This window comes from Cricetulus griseus, chromosome 8 (assembly GCF_003668045.3).
Source record: "Cricetulus griseus strain 17A/GY chromosome 8, alternate assembly CriGri-PICRH-1.0, whole genome shotgun sequence".
NCBI classification, from domain to species: domain Eukaryota; kingdom Metazoa; phylum Chordata; class Mammalia; order Rodentia; family Cricetidae; genus Cricetulus; species Cricetulus griseus.
In genome coordinates this window covers 90,851,768-90,869,344 of record NC_048601.1, presented here as the reverse complement: position 1 = coordinate 90,869,344, position 17,577 = coordinate 90,851,768, and the positions used below count along the sequence as shown (strand labels likewise).

The 17,577-nt window shown below is 42.9% G+C and overlaps 1 long non-coding RNA gene across 1 annotated transcript in view; it reads left to right on the top strand.

Annotated features, from left to right (window-relative positions):
* LOC107979352 overlaps positions 1–17,577 on the top strand; it is a 38,955-nt gene that overhangs the window by 6,912 nt on the left and 14,466 nt on the right. Inside the window, exons 2-3 of the long non-coding RNA XR_003487713.2 lie at positions 6,040–6,103; positions 13,357–13,410. This is a non-coding gene — a long non-coding RNA (uncharacterized LOC107979352). The remainder of the gene's footprint in view (positions 1–6,039; positions 6,104–13,356; positions 13,411–17,577) is intronic.

Sequence of the window (17,577 nt, the reverse complement as noted above, 5' to 3'; positions counted from 1 at the left end):
GTGGTGATTCATTCTAGGCCTCACTCGGTCTTCCCTTCTTCAGGGAAGTCCTTCCACACAGCCCGTCATTGCTCTGGTTGAGACTGGGAAGTTTGTTTATTTTAATAGCACCTGCCCGGTTGAGATTGCATTTACTGTTTTCTGATCAATTTCTGCCTCCGGTACACACCACAGTGTGTAGAGTCTTCAGGAGTTGTCTTCCTGTGCCTGCCTCAGCAGCTAGCAGCAGGTTAGCCTTCAAATACTTATTGCAAACATAAAAGGAATCACAGAGAGTGGACATTAACAGAGGCTCCCCATGGCAGCCCTAGTAGACATGACTGCTCAAGGCCCAGTCCTAGAAAGACTCGTGCAGTCACCTGACAGTGGAGAGATGCTGTCTCCTTTAAAACTACCAAGTTACAAAAAGGTTATAAATTATGTGACTTTTATTTTATCCTCTTTTTTTTCTTTAATATATGTCCCAGTTCCTGAGAGTCTCATCAACTCCACCAGGACATCAGAGGAAACTGAAGAAGTGGTTTCCTTTGTCTATGCCCATCCTGCTAGGGCCCAGGTCCCATAGACCTTTCTCTATCTACAGGAATGAAAACTAGAAACCTTCTACAAAAGGTGGGGTTTTTACCTTAGTGAAGGACTCTTCATTTCTTCACAGTATTCTTGAGACACAGACCATAGGATTCCATCAGAAGAGAGCACTTTGGTCGCTGGTGCCTGTAACTTGTACATGATTCCCTGCTGACCCCAGCAACCAGGTGCCATGTTCAGATGAAATCAGTCCTTCAGGGAAAGAAACTGATGCCCTCGCTCTTGGAGATGCTGAACACAATGAACCGAGTGTTTGGAACTGCAAACAAATGTGTCTGTGAAGAGCGCACACTTAGTGGAAACCAGCAGTTCTCATCCCTGTGGGTCATGACCTCTTTGGGGGGTCACATATCAAATATCCCGCATATCAGATATTTACATTATGATTCATAACAGTAGCAAAATTACAGTTATGAAGCAGCAATGTAATAATTTTATGTTTGGGGGTCACCATAACACGAGGAACTGTAGTGAAGGTTTGCAGCTTTAGGAAGGTTGAGAACCACTGGTGTGTAGGCAGAGTTTGTTGTGGGGACCACAGGTTCCCCAAATAACCACTCAGAAACTTATTGTTAATTATAAATGCTCAGCATATAGCTTGGGATTGTTACTAACTAGCTCTTACAACTCAAATTAACCCATTTTTTTTTTTATCTACGCTCTACCACATGGCAGTGCCTTTTTTCAGGATGGCATTTTCATCTCCTGCTTCCTCTGTCTCTGTCTGGTAACTCCACCATGCTTCTTCCATCATCTCCGTCTGACTCTCCCACCTAAACTCTTCCTGCATAGGTGTTAGCCAGTTAGCCCTTTATTAAACCAATAAGAGTAAAACATATTCACAGTGTACAAAGTACTATTAAACGGCACTGATATAAAACAGATCAACACCTGGAGTCCTTTCTTCAAGAAGTAAGTGTGGTTTTCTGGTGCTGATTCTGAAAATAGTTTTGCTGATATGGCATGCACATCGGTGCCCACAGGCAGGGACTGGTGCTCATCTCACGTGGTGTGAGTGTCAGGCTCTCCATAATCTCAGATATTTGGGAGGCTAAGGCAGGAAGGACACAAGTTCTAAGCCAACCTGGGTAATTTACAAAGACACTTCCCTAAGCTAAAATAAACAGGTCTAGGAATGATTACTAAAGAACAGATACTTGCTTACCATGCATGAGACCCTAGTTCAATTCCAGGTACCAGTACATGTTTGTTTTTCTTGCTGGAAATAAAATGTACACCAAAATAGCAGCAAAACAACAATAAAACCAATAAATAGAGTTAAATAGAATGAAATTGCCTATAAAATATTACCTACTCAAAATTTGTTCCATTATTTAATGTTTTCTTCTAGTATTTTCTATGTAGCTGTAACTTTAGGATGAATATGTACAAGCAAGATCTGTTTAATTTGATTTTATGTATGTTTTCCTAATTGCAGCTCCATGATTATCAACTTAAAATCATGAATTTGCCAAGGTGATCATTGTGAAAAGTATGAAAACAAGCATAATATCAATAAACTGGGAATAATTGCTTTCCATACAAAGAACAAGATTGGAACACTACCTCTCCCAATAGTAGTTCTTTTTTTTTTTTTTTTTTTTTTTTTTGGTTTTTCCAGACAGGGTTTCTCTGTGTAGCTTTGGAGCCTATCCTGGCACTCGCTCTGGAGACCAGGCTGGCCTCAAACTCACAGAGATCCACCTGCCTCTGCCTCCCGAGTGCTGGATTAAAGGTGTGCACCACCAATGCTCAGCAGTAGCTCTTTCTTAAACAAATAGCTTCACCTTTTAAATTTTTCATTCTTCATTACAAAGATTTTATTTTATTTTATGTGCATGAGTGTTTGTCTTCATGCCTGCATGCATATCTGGGCACCATTTACATGCCTGGTGCCTGCATAGGTCAGAACAGGGCATGGGATCTTCAGGAACTGGAGTCAAGATGGTTGTGAGCATCCATGTGGGTGCTGGGAATCGAACCTGCGTCCTCTGGAAGAGCAGGAAGTGCTCTTAAATGCTGAGCCATCTCTCCAGCCCCTGCTTCTTTATTTTTAAAATGGAGTTTACAGTAGTTAACTCATAGTTATTAATGGGATTGAAAGTAGTAATCCCATCAGCTAAGGTAGGTCGTAAGGAGATTTAATGTGTCTTTATTTTAATAATTTTTGCAGTCATTCCTCTTAGAAAAACTCCAAGAATGAAGTTACGGATTAAGAAGACAGTATGTCTACAGGGCTAAATTGCTTTCCTGGAGCCTGGCGCCATTGCTGTGATGTGGCAGTGTGGCAGCCTGTGGCCTATCCCGTCTTCTCCCACACCACACAGAGACATATCTAATTATACAGTGAGCTAATGGATGTCAGAAAGCCTGATTGTTTACCCCATAGCAGATCTGCTTCTTCTTTGATGAGGAGGTAGCCTACATCACTCCCAGCTAAGAGTGAAGGGAAGTCTTAAGACATTCACTCAAGGTCAAGATGGCTGAACCTGCTTCTCTGGACTACCCAACTGTGTCCAACACCTTCAACCACAGCACTCCCAAATCATAAGCAGCCATTGCTTTCATGAGCATGAGGTTAGGGTCTCTCGGAAAGACCCAGACCTTTCAAACCGTGTTCTGGTTGCATCTAGAGCCTCACTCTGTTGTGGTGGATGTTTTTCTTTGGTGGTGACTACTCTGAGCTTGAGTATATGCCCCAATTCTGGACAATGGGACATGAAAGTGACCCTGCTGGGGGCTTTGAAATAACTTGTATCCCAAATAACATGAGCTCACAATAGCATTTGTATAAAACAACTCATCTAACACCAACCTTATGTTGTAGCTTCTCATGTGACTTGACATGCTTCATGGTATACTTACTTAGGTATTGATTTTATATTTCCTTTGGAATTACAAATTCTGTTTGAATGTACTTCTTCTCTATGAAATCCATTCCATAAATGATTTATTGAAAAAAATGCACACATACGTTTTCCTTAAAACTATTAACTAAATTCACTTGGCAGGTAGTATAATTATTTCCCCATTGTCCGCAAGGATAGTTGGTCTCCAATGAGAGAAATTTGAGTTAAAAGCACTTAAATGATAGGTTAAATTAACATACTGTCCAAGTTAAGGTTTCTGCTGCTGTGAAGAGACACCATGACCACAGCAACTCTTACAAAGAAAATATTTAACTGGGGTCGCTGGCTTACAAGTTCCTGAGGTTTAATCCATTATCATCATGATGGGAGAATAGTGGCGTGCAGACAGATGTGGTGCCGGCTACACCTTGATCAGAAGGCAGCAGGGACTGAGACACTGGCAGGAATCCTGAGCATAGGAACCCTCAGAGCTCACCTCCACAGTGACACACTTCCTCTAACAAGGTCATGCCCACTGCAACAAAGTCACACCTCCTAACATTGCCACTTCCTATGAGATTATGGGGATCAATTCCATTCAAACTACTACATACACATAGTGTGAGGTCTGTCACTCTAATGACTTCAATGTTGTTTTACAGCAGAGCTCAAATATGTCATCAAAGACCCAAGTCTGTCTTCCTGTTCTGCCCTCTTCTCCCAGGGGATTTCCTCTTTAGTCTGGATGTGGTGCAGATCCGGCAGTTACCATACTAATATCCAGAGGCAGAAAAAAATAATAAAACAAAAGCAAAGCAACCTTCTTTGAATCACACCCTACCAGCCAAAGACTTGTTCTGAAGCTTCTGACCAAGTTATCGTCATGTTTGGGGCATATTGATCATGGTTGGGGCACACACACCTGCATACTCAAAGTAGTTAGCGAACCAAGACAAAATTTCTATGACAGATGCTAGGGTTTGGATCTGAAAGACAGACAACAAACAAACAAAAAGCCTGGCTTTCAAATAGTAGATGCAGAAGGGAGGCAGGTGTTCAGCAAAAAGCACATTGTTTACCCAGGCACTTAGGGCTGCTGTCTCAGCACTTAGGAATTGGAGGAAGCCTCTGTGCCTCTGGGTTCCCAGATGCTGACAGACACAGCTGTGCATGGGGCCCTTTGCAAGGGCAGCAGGTAGAGGTCTGCCACTCCTGACTGCACGTTGTCTCTGTAACTCGGTGTGCAGCTTGTCTATGCATGAAGCCTCTTTAATAGTAACCTTTGTTCCTACCTTCTTCAATAGCAGGCTGAATGGGTACGTTTTCAAGGTCTTTAAGGTCCTGACTATGTGTTCACATCGGGTTCTCAGGGCTTCTTCCAGGGAAATGAAGCAGTATCTTGTTGGGAAATGTGTAACTTCGGGAGCTGGTGTAGAGGCCGAGAGAATGCCGAAGGCAAGTGTGGTGTTTTAGATGTGTGTGACCCCCAAAGACTCATGTGCTGAAAGCCTAGTCTCCAGTGATCCAATGTTAAAAGGATCACCGGAACTTTAAGAAGGGAAGTGCAGAAGGTCCTAACATCCTTGGGGACATGCCCACTGAAGACACATGAAGCTGTGTGGACCCTGGGTAATTCCCAGGCTCTCTTTCTAGCTTCTCACATGATCACTTCCTCTCCCTTGTGTTCCCACTATGATCCCATTTGCCATGAATCAATGAAGCCAGAGACTGTGAGCTAAATAAACTTTTTCCTTTTTGAAGTACCCAGACTCAAATTAATTGTCATCCATAAGGGACAGTACAATAAGTCAGTGAAATACCAATCAAATCAAAAGGTAATCCAGCCAGGTGGTGATGGCACATGCCTTTAATCCCAGAACTCCAGAGGCAGAGGCAGGCAAATCTCTGTGAGTTCAAGACCAGCCTAGTCTACAGTGAGTTCCAACACAGACTCCAAAGCTACACAGGGAAACCCTGTTTTGAAAAACCATGTAGAGATCAATTCAGAATATAGGCTTGGTTGCAAGCCTCGTTACCTGCTAAACCAACTCACTGGCCCTGTTTAAAATTTTAATAATGTGCTGGTCATGGAGGTACATGCCTTAAGTCCCAGCACTCAGGAAACAGAGGCAAGCAGATTTGTATGAGTTCAAGGCCAGCCTGATTTGCATAGCTAGTTCCAGAACAGCTAAGGCTACAGTGAGGCCCTGTCTCAAAATAAATAAACATAAATATTTAATAACATATTACATAATAAAATATGCCCAAAATATCATGTTATCATGTAACTAATTAAATATATTGATTAATAAGAAATGGTGAGTTTGGAATCCAGTGTGTATTTTCACTTCTGGACCCCTCTTCTGAGACCGGTGATATCCCAAGTGCTCAATATTTGCTGTCATATGAGTCAATGCAGGTCCTTTGTTCTGATTTTTCCAGAGTGGCCTGACTTTTTAACGGTATTTGTTACTTTGCCATGTGTCTTGTCAGTTCTCTTTCCCCAGTGGAATGGAAATCGAAGTAGTTATACATTTTAAAGTACTTACTCATATGTTAGTAATAAGCAAGAAAATAAGTCTACTGTTGTCTTTGCATCCAGGAAAAACACTACATCTGTAAACAGTGTCCATATTGGAAAAATGGAGAGTCCAGCCTTGGTAGAGGTAAGAGCTCTCTGGTGGTTTGGCTGATTTGCTTTTCTGATCTTCATCTTGAACCCCAATGTCTATCTCTGGGGATTTATTACTCATGTTACACCCGGGAGACACAGTGCCTATTGGGAAAGGGATTACTGCAAAGTTTAGGGAGACCACGATACCAGTGGGCATTAGATGTGGGAGTAAATGGGCCAAGAAGAGACCCTAAAAGATAAAAAAAAAAAAAAAAATTAACAAAAAGGGTGACAATGTAATGACAGACAAGATGGACAGGCTCCATAGTTAGATTTGGACCAATTTCCAAAAATACTATACACCTTGCATTTGTTTTTAATGTTAATCTGTGTGGGGTGGGTGCTGACCATACACTCTGTGTTGAGTTTTGCCTGGCACACCTGGCCACGCCCACCACACCTCTGCATTTCTGTTTAAAATAAAGGAATTATATGGCATATGTGAACAGCAACACAACTGTGGATGATCAAGGGCTTTGGAACTAGAAAGGCTAGATTTTAAAAGGCTTCTCTACCTAAGATCATTGCCCCCATAGGAGGCATTTGGGGTTATGAAAATTGGGGTGAGGGGTATGAAGGCAGATGCTGCTGAACATCCCACCGTGCTCTCCCCCCACAATTATTGCCCTAAACTGCCAATGATGCCAAAGTTGAAAAATGTTATTTTAAATACTGGTCACAACCCTGGCCATGGGCCCGAGAGATGGTTCGGTGGTAAAGGCACTTCCTGTCAAGCCAGATGACCTGAGCTGAAACCCTGGAACTCACATAGTGGGAGGAGAGAACCAACTTCCTCAAGTTTTCCTCCGACCTCATATGTGCACCTAGGCGTGTGTACTTCCATGTACAGACAGACGCATGAGGTTAAAATGGTAAATTTAAGAAAACATAGTGTCTTGGCCCTCAACTCAGTCTCTCGGAATCTCATTCCACCTTCCCATGTGAAGAGGGGAAGAAAACCAGTAAGAGGGCACAGCTAGCTGGTTATAGTAAAGGAGAGGGCAGTAACTCAGTAAGAGGACACAGCTGGTTATAGTAAAGGAGACGGCAGTAACTAACTCAGTAAGAAGACACAGCTGGTTATGGTAAAGGAGAGGGCAGTAACTAACTCAGTAAGAGGACACAGCTGGTTATAGTAAAGGAGACGGCAGTAACTCAGTAAGAGGACACAGCTGGTTATGGTAAAGGAGACGGCAGTAACTAACTCAGTAAGAGGACACAGCTGGTTATGGTAAAGGAGACGGCAGTAACTAACTCAGTAAGAGGGCACAGCTGGTTATAGTAAAGGAGAGGGCAGTAACTAACTCAGTAAGAGGGCACAGCTGGTTATAGTAAAGGAGACGGCAGTAACTAACTCAGTAAGAGGACACAGCTGGTTATGGTAAAGGAGACGGCAGTAACTAACTCAGTAAGAGGGCACAGCTGGTTATAGTAAAGGAGAGGGCAGTAACTAACTCAGTAAGAGGGCACAGCTGGTTATAGTAAAGGAGACGGCAGTAACTAACTCAGTAAGAGGACACAGCTGGTTATAGTAAAGGAGACGGCAGTAACTAACTCAGTAAGAGGACACAGCTGGTTATAGTAAAGGAGACGGCAGTAACTAACTCAGTAAGAGGACACAGCTGGTTATGGTAAAGGAGAGGGCAGTAACTAACTCAGTAAGAGGACACAGCTGGTTATGGTAAAGGAGACGGCAGTAACTAACTCAGTAAGAGGACACAGCTGGTTATAGTAAAGGAGACGGCAGTAACTAACTCAGTAAGAGGGCACAGCTGGTTATAGTAAAGGAGACGGCAGTAACTAACTCAGTAAGAGGACACAGCTGGTTATAGTAAAGGAGACGGCAGTAACTAACTCAGTAAGAGGACACAGCTGGTTATAGTAAAGGAGACGGCAGTAACTAACTCAGTTAAGAGGACACAGCTGGTTATAGTAAAGGAGACGGCAGTAACTCAGTAAGAGGACACAGCTGGTTATAGTAAAGGAGATGGCAGTAACTCAGTAAGAGGACACAGCTGGTTATAGTAAAGGAGACGGCAGTGACTAACTCAGTTAAGAGGACACAGCTGGTTATAGTAAAGGAAAGGGCAGTAACTAACTCAGTAAGAAGGCACAGCAGGTAAGGGTAAAGGCACTTGCCACTAAGCTTGCTGGAGTGAATCCAATCCCTGAAACCACTATGGTGGAAAGAGAGAAGTGTTCCCACCAGTTGTCTCTAATCCCCACAAGCATGCAGTGGCACACACACACACACACACACACACACACACACACACACACACACACACAGAAAGATAGGGAAAAGGATGTCTGTGCTGCGGTAGTGATGCATGTGACACGTGTCAGACCCAGGAAACAAGACAAACGAGCTGACACGCAGAGCTTGCTGCAAAGCCGAGGGTGCCTGCAGAGTTAAGGTATCTATACACTGCTCCAGAAGCGCCTCTGAGCCTCCAATTGTGGGTGTCGGACTCCCTTGACCATTGTTGGATGGGTCACTTGCGAACACACACAGCCCCTTCTGAGGAGCTCATGAAAACTCTGTAGATTCACTGGGCACAGCCTGCTTTCTGGATTAAGCTGAGGTGTCAGAGACAGCTAGCTGGGAGCCAAGAATATGATGGGACTGGTGGCCCAGCATCTCCAGAGAGCTCTGCCACAGAGGATAATAGACTTACTGGATGTAATGAACCATCTAACGTCACTCTTCCTGGAACAGAAAGCCTGACTCTGGCTTTCCAGAAATACAGGATACTTAAGAGCCCCCACTCCCTTGACTATTGCCAAAGCATAAGCTAATGTGCTAGAAACTCCTTCATCAAATGCTCCTTCTACACAAGAGCCAGAGGACCTGTCTTTTTCTTTTATAGACATATTTTCATTGCTTTTTTTTCTTATATCAAGAAAATTCTCATAACTATAATGCAAAAATTCAAATATGGATCTAAATGTCAGGCAAGCAACTCCATTTTCCAGGGTTCAGGAGTCCATATTATTTACAGACAATGGAAGTCTGAGTTGTAACTAAAAGTAGCAGGCATTTATTGGTTAGGTGTGTTGACTGGGTACCTTGTTCCCATTTTAGAGTTGAGAAAGTGAGCCCAGAGAGGGCAAAGGCTTGTCCACAGAATGCCACAGAGATTAGAAACGGACAGTGCCTATTTGAAACTGGAACTCCTGGGCCTTGAAGCTCCACCACAGCACGGGCAGGGAAAGGGGAGATTTAGGAGACTAATGATGTCTGTGCCTGTGATTTTGTCATGGTAACAACTCTGTAGGAGGCAAAGAGTACTCAGGTAGAAGAGGAGAGACTATGGGATGTAATTAGCCAGAATCTCCTGCCTGATGACAACAGCCTCGGGCACTAAGTGGTTGTCCATTACCAGAACCACACTTATCTCCATGACCATGTATCTACCTCTGCTATATTTGATTAGTGGATTTCTCTCCTCCTTCCCTCCCCCTCCTCTTCTTCCCTCCCCCTCTCCTTCTTCCCTCCCCCTCCCTCCCCCTCCCCCTCCCCTTCTCCCCCCTCCCTCCCCTCCCCTTCTCCCTCCCTCCCCTCCCTCTCCCCCCCCTCCTTCTCTCTCATAGGGTCTTGTCATGTAACCCAGGCTTACTTCAAACCTGAGATTCTCCTGCCTCAGCTCCTGAGGGCTAGGATTACAGGCCCACTTCACTGCACCTGACTGAATATTGACTTTTGCTAAATTTATTTTCTACCCAAGACCCAGTACAGAGGTTGACATACACGAAGTTCTCAATGATATTTGTTCACAGAACAGATGAGTAAGCTGGGCTCAGTGAAAGGGAAAGTACCAGCTCTGGACCCCAAGACCAGGTTCTCGGCACAAAGGACATTTATTTGCCCCAGAAGAACAGAGGGCAGGAATAAGGGACAAAGACAGGAGACAGAGGAGAAAGGAGAAAGGGAAGGGACAAGGGAAAGAGGATTGAGAGGAGATAGAGGTGGCCCATAGGCAAATGGTGGCTTATAAAGGTAAAATGGGAAACCCTGTGTTAGGATGGGGTCTTTCATTTTAATTGGGCATGTTAATTGGGTGAGCCAAAGAGATTCTGATTGCTGGATTTCAATACTTTAACAGCTGGACCTTGGTAGTCACCTCAGAGGAGGAAGTGGCCAAATAAGGGAATAGACTTTGGTGGTTAGCTTTAGGAATGTAATCTAATGCTTTTTAGCAAGGCAGAGGGGAGGCTGGAGAGATGGCTCAGTGGTTAAGAGCACTGACTGCTCTTCCAGAGGACCAGGGTTCAATTCCCAGCAACCACGTGGTGGCTCACAGTTGTCTGTAACTCCAGCTCCAGTGGATCCACCCCTCTCGAATAGACATAAATACCAATGCACAAGGCAGATGGGCCTGCCAGACCCATGTTTGCCAGGCCTGAGCTGCCCAGAGTCCTTTCACTCAGTGTTGGGTGCATTGGGTTGATACAGAAGGAATGTGAGTTAGATGACGATGACGCCCTGGGCAACAAAGAGGTAGAAAAATATTCCTGGATTGCTCAGCTTTAATCTTTGACAGTTTTCAAAGGGGGTTCTGAACTGACATTGTCACGACTCTCACCAGACACGGCATCTCTCCTTGTCTAGACCGGAAGAACCAATGATCAGGACATACACTGCAGGCGTTCAAATCCCATGGCTTCCAGCACAACACAGACACTCAGGCAACAGTTACTTTAGAGAAGCCTAAGCTCCCTGCAGCTTTGCAGTTTTTGAGGGAAAGGGTTGAGAGATGTCCAGGGGATGTGGAGTGGATGGGTAAAGAATTGCTCTCCCTCAGAGACTGAAAAAGCCACATCCCTCTCTGCAAAGCTGTCTTGGTTTTGCCCATTTATACTCTTGGAGAGTATCCGAGAGCTCCTGTTTCCCGGAGTCCGTGAAGTGACATATTACAGTCTTCAGAGCACCCTGAAGGATGGATGGGTGTGGCAGAAGTCACCTTAGAAAAGTGGCACCCTCATCCCCCAGCCTTCCCAGTTCTGGGGTCACCAGTCAGACAGGCAATGTGACTTCTTTCTACTTTCCCACACCCCAGTGACATTTCAGGCTGCCACCAGGTGCTTTACATGCAGACATGGAGAGGCCACTCAGTCACTCAGGAGAGCTACCATTTTCTTCTCTTGCTTTGTCTCATGTCACACTGCTGGGTCCACCCATCCTTGTCATAGCTGTCAGTGTGAATTATGTCCTGTCTTCTGGATGCCCTGCACTGTCAACATTTCAAAGGGGTTTTTAATGAGATAGTGTCTTCGGTATTGTATTATCATCCCAAGCTTGCTAGTGAGACTTCCAATCCAGGAGGACATAGAAAGACCTTCGCTGCTGCTGCTGCTGCTTCTTCTTCTTCTTCTTCTTCTTCTTCTTCTTCTTCTTCTTCTTCTTCTTCTTCTTCTTCTTCTTCTTCTTTTCTTCTTCTTCTTCTTCTTCTTCTTCTTCTTCTTCTTCTTCTTCTTCTTCTTCTTCTTCTTCTTCTTCAATTCAGGCAAGAGCACAACTTTATTTTCACCTCTAAAGTAAACCACAATTGACAACAACAAAGGAGACTGTGCAGTTCAACCTTTTATTTTAATAAAGCCAGAATATGCACAGCACATGCAGTGCTAGTATCTGAACTAATACAATAAGCAACTACTAAAGCTACAATGACCTGAGGGTCAGTCTTTACATTCAGCAAGTTTAAACCCATTCTTATTTTTGAAACGTAACTGAAAATATTGCTTACTGATATAACTTGCTCAAATGCTATTGCTGAATGTACAAGTCACTGAATATGCCAATACAACAAAGATTACCACATGTTTGAGGATTGCAATGTGCCAGACATTCACTGAAAAAAAAAAAAAACAACTAAACGAAACTCACACAACAAACATCGGAGAATCTGAACACTTTGTATCAGTGTTTTGAAGTGTTTCATTAATATCTTAAGACAAGCCTTCACTGCTTCTTTACAAGGATTTATTTAAATATTTGCATGTATTTTTGCATTATATGCATTGATGTGTGTGTGTGTGTGTGTGTGTGTGTGTGTGTGTGTGTGTGTGTGTATTACTCCAGTAAACTCAGTTTCCCATATAGTTCAGTCTCTGTATAAAGCTGAAGTCAAAGAAACATAAACTATCCACAAAACATTACTTAAAAGGCATTCTGATTCTTGTGCCCCTCCTTTAAAGGTGACTCCCCAACCATTAGCAATATTTCTCTAGCTGTTTTGAAGTTTCCACATGAGAAATAACAAACCTGTTTCTCAAGCCCAGGTCTAGGCCTTTGCAGTGCAATTAGGGCCTTGTCTCATGTGGATTCTCCTGACCCAGCAGTTAAGAGAAGGTGGATGAAGGCAAAGGCTCCCCTTGGTGTGTCAGAGGGAAAAGAAGAGAGTGGAGAAATGCAGAGAGTCACACAGCAAGAAATCTTTATCTACCTACCATGCGTTTTCATTTTGAGGGGTTTCTTTGTGTGTGCTCCTGTGGGAGGGGTGCAGGCACGTGTGTGTGTGTGTGTGTGTGTGTGTGTGTGTGTGTGTGTGTGTGTGTGTACATTCATGCATGCATGAGTGTATAGTTCTACTTCCAGTACTATACTTGGAGTTTTCTGACATTTTAGCTCAGAGAGCTGCTTCTCACTGCAGAGCTCCTGCAGTAGTTTCCTAGTTCTGTCTGATTTGGTTACAGCTCTGTTGCTGTGAAGAGAGACCAGGCAACTTTCATAAGAGGAAAACATTTAATTGGGGGCTTGCATACAGTTTTAGAGTGTTAGTCCATGACCAGCATGGTGGGAAGTAGACAGGCCTGGTGCTGAAACAGTAGTTGAGAGCTTTACACCCTGATTTGCAGGCAGCTAGCAGAGAGAGAGAGAGAGAGAGACAGAGTGACAGAGAGAGAGACAGAGAGAGAGATACAGAGACAGAGAGAGAGAGAGAGAGAGAGAGAGAGAGAGAGAGAGAGAGAGAGATTGGGTTGGGCCTGTCATGGGCTTTTGAAACCTCAGAAGCCACTCCTGAAACACATCCCCTCCAATAAGAACACACACACCTCCTAATCCTTTCTAAACAGTTCCACTAACTGGGTACCAAGCATTCAAACATATAAGCCTATTGTGTGTGTGTGTGGCGGGGGGGCTTCTCATTTAAGCCACCACAATTGCTATCTAAAAAAATTGCCCCAGACTTAATGATTTAAAGTAGCATTTACTACCCCTTGGTTTCTGTGATTGGCTTTCAGATGCTGCTTTCTGGATGATGGCCCTGGCTCCGGGTTTCACAGGAGGCAGATGAGGTACTAGCTGAGTTCTTGTCCTAATGCTTTGGGAAGTGGGGCAGGAATCTCTTTCAGACTCCCTTATGTGGTTGTTAGGTGCCTTAGTCCTTTGTCCCATGTACATTGACCTTCCTGACCCCCACCACAGTGTTGATCAGAGCATAGCTTCCCTCAGAGGATGTGGGGGCTGGGGTGCAGAGGGAGAGAATGAGGGGAAGATGGGAGGAGAGAGAGCACTCCCCCAAGAAGGAATCCAAAACCTTTCTGTAACTCGATTTTGGAAGCGATATCCTACCACTCCTATAGTGTTCTGTTCGTTACAGGGGGCCAGCAGTAGGTTCAGCCCATCCTCAGGAAGAGCACATAGCCCCAGGTCGTAAATGCCAGAGAGCAGGGGAAATTAAGTTTCCATATGTTTTCTTCATATATTCTTAGTTTTAGTTAATCCTCCTCCCCTACCCCATTTCTGTTTAAACCTTGCCCCTCCAGCAATCTCTCCCTCTATTTTTGTATTAGTGATTTTTCTGTTACTGTGATAAAATACAGTGACCCAAAGCTACTTAGTGAGGTAGAATATTACTTTAAGGTGTGTGACTTTGTTTATGCTGCATTTGTTTAACTCTGTGAAGCTGTGTTACTGTGCCCATCTAAAACACCTGGTGGTCCTAATAAAGAGCTGAATGGCCAACAGCGAGGCAGGAGCAAAGGTATGCGGGCCTGGAAGAGGAGACATTGTTCTCTCCTTGTTCCTCTCTTTTGTTTGCTTTGGCTTGGTTTTGTACATAGGGATTCACTATATAGATCAGGCTGGCCTTGACGTTGTAACCCACAACCTCCTGAGTGCAACTGTTCGATGCCTGAGCTGAACAAAATGCGTTTTCTTGAAATATTATTTTATAAATGGAGTGTGCTGGATGTCTCTACAATTTTGTTCAAAGGACTACAGAACCTGGAAAAGCTGTTGCTGCTATTGATGCATAACATGCTGCCATTATTGCTCTTTTTATATAAATATAAATATATACATATATATAAGCTAAAAATATTATTTTATTTACAAGATGAACATTAGGAAATTGTCAGTATATAGCATAGCTGAAGAGTACCCTATTGTGGGAAGGCTAACTAAATACTTCTTTGCCAACCATGTATCTGAAGACGGACAGGTTGTCTACATACACTTCTTCAGGCAAAATAACAGACAGAAAAAATTTGAGTCAGGAAAAATAGGAAAATCTAGTTTACTTCCATCAAGTCAACTTTCTAAAAATGTAAAACAATGCCACTCTTAGTTTTTTTCCTTCTTTTGCTTTTCTTTGCAGGAATATTGTAAGCACAGACAGGAGGGAGAAGGGAACTGGGATTGTCATGTAAAACAATCTTGTTTCTAATTCAAACAAAAAATGATTTTTAAAAGATGTTTTTTATATAAATATTTACCAAATTTCCTATTGTTGTTTTTACATGAATTAATGATTATTTAAAACTTTATCAGTTTTATTATTCAGTGTGATGGACACATTTAATCTTTACAAATAGAAGTTCTTTAGAATCCTCAATAATTTTTAGAATGTAAGGAAATCTTGTGACCATAATTTTCTTGCAGATTTTTTTTAATTTGAATTAGAAACAAGATTGTTTTACATTTCAATCCCAGTTCCCTCTCCCTACCCTCCTCCCCTACTACCCCTCCCCACTAAAACCCTACCTATCACATACCCTTTCTGCTCCCCAGGGAGGGTGAGGCCTTCCATAGAGGGTGACCATTAATTTTAGGACTCTCAGTTAAACAGAGCTATATATTCTTTTGAGTTTATAGTAAGTAATAGGTAATGAGTAAGCCAGCATCTGGAAAACTTTGGGATGTTTTTAATTGAATGCATACTACTAAATTCAGTTGAGGTAGTCTTGGAACATCAGCTGTGATGGTTGGTTTCATGTGCCAGCTTGGGTAGGCCACAGTTCCCAGATAGCTGATCAAGTATTATTTCAGACACATCTATGAGAGTATCATGATGGGGGTGTCCTTCTGTATGCTGTGAATATATGTTTCTCTTATTGGTTGATGAATAAAGCTGTTTCAGCCAATGGACAGGCAGGATTTAGCCAGGTGGGAAATCCAAACAGGGATAGAGAAAGTTAGTAGGCAGCGTCAAGGAGACACCATGTAGCTACTGAGGAAGCAAATGACCCAGTCATTACTGGTAAGCCAAGACCACATGGAGATACACAGACTAATAGAAATGAGTTAATAACTAAGAGAGAGCTAGGAAATAAGAAGCCTGAGCAATAAGCCAAATAGTTTATAATTAATATAAGCCTCTGTGTGTTTATTTGGAACTACACAGCAGCAGGACCAAGCAGGACAGAAACTTCTGCCTACAGTATTGGGATGTTTTGTTTGTCCATTTTGGTTGGTCAGTTGGTTGCTTGGTATTGTTTGGTTTGGGTTGGTTTAATCTTTAGAGACAGGGCCTCACCATATAACCTTGACTGGAAATGAATCTGCAAGGTGCAGCTTCCCTAATGCTGAGATTACAAGTATATACTACCACACTGAATTTATGAAAGAGATTCTTGTAGGTGAGAGTAATATATAAATCAGTCGACTTGAATAAAGCTCATCACCATCTATACTGTCAATAAGCTTCCTGCAATCACTTGAAAGCCCCATAGCATAAAGATCATTCTTTAAACAAGAAGGAACTCAGAGGCAGGCAGCCTTCAGACAGGAACTGCAACATCAGCTCTTCCTCCATCTCAGTGTGAGGCCCACCTTAGAGATTTAAAATTTCTCAGCTTTATGATTCTATGAGCCAATCCTTTAATATCAAGCCTTCTCTCAAAATGTATACATACATGCAATTGTTCTGTTTCTTTAAAGAGCTGCCTAACGCATTGCTCTTATTTGTAGGAGATACATGAATATATATATATATATATATATATATATATATATATATATATATTATACATCTATGTATAACAATAATAATTAAGAAGTCATGAGTTTGAGAGGGATTCAATGAATGCTGGGAGAGTTGGAGAGGAAGAGGGAGAGGGGAGGGAAGAGAGGATGTAAACGAAATACTCATGAGTGAAATTCTCAAAAAAATTAATTTAACTTAATTAAAAATATATAAAGAATTCATAATAGCAGCCAATAAATTCTTGGTGGGCTAGAGATTAAAAGCAAGGGAAGATAAATTTGTTTTAACTAAGCATATAAAATATCTTGAAACATACCAGTAACCATAGATATGATTCTGCAAAGTAATAGTTCTATACCTAATGTCCATTCCCACAACACCTGGAAAAGTACAAAATAATTTCTCTCCAAGCAGCTCTCCTTCACACAGCCCCCCTCCTATTCAAAGGACCTCTATCCCCCAAGGCTTGAACTTTCATTTTCTCAGTTTCTCTAATTTTGAGAACTCTTTGTAAGTAAGGTGTTAATGACTTCACACTTCCCCAAACAATTTACATGTTAAATGACAAGAAAGAGGAAAGCAGGTGTTTTGCCCCAAAGTAATTCATCTCTACTAGTGGGTGGAGAGATCCATAGCACCTAACTAGGGGGGAGAGCTAAGACAGGGACCTTTCTGAGGCCTTCCAAACAGGCTCAAGGAGCTGACTACTGTACCTCTACTTCCTCTTCCATGGACCGGCACCCTTACTGAAGTTTCCTGGGGCAGTGGGCCTGGCATTGCTGCTGCCACATTCCAGGAGACAGTGCATGCGTGATGGTTATGTGAGACACAGAGAAGGGCTGAGCTGGGCACGTGGTACAGAAGAGCTAGTGGCTGCCACCTGACATCAGCTCGTGGTGCCAGACGTCACACAGGTACTGCCACGAACTGCACACATGTCCAAATAATGGGTGTTTTGTCTGCATGTATGCCAATGCACCATGTGTGTGCAGTGCCTGTGTAGGCCAGAAGAGGGCATCAGATATCCTGGAACTGCAGTTGTGGGCCGCCATGCAGGTGCTGGGAATTGAACCTGGCTCCTCTGGAAATGCATCCAGTGCTCTTAACTGCTGAGCCATCTCTCCGGCCACATGTCCAAATAGTTTTTCTGAAGCAAGAAACTTATAGCCACACATGATACAAAGGTAAATAATTTTTGTCTCTTTTCAATTCCCAGCACATGTTATCCTCTGTAGTTATGTATGTAACACTCGGA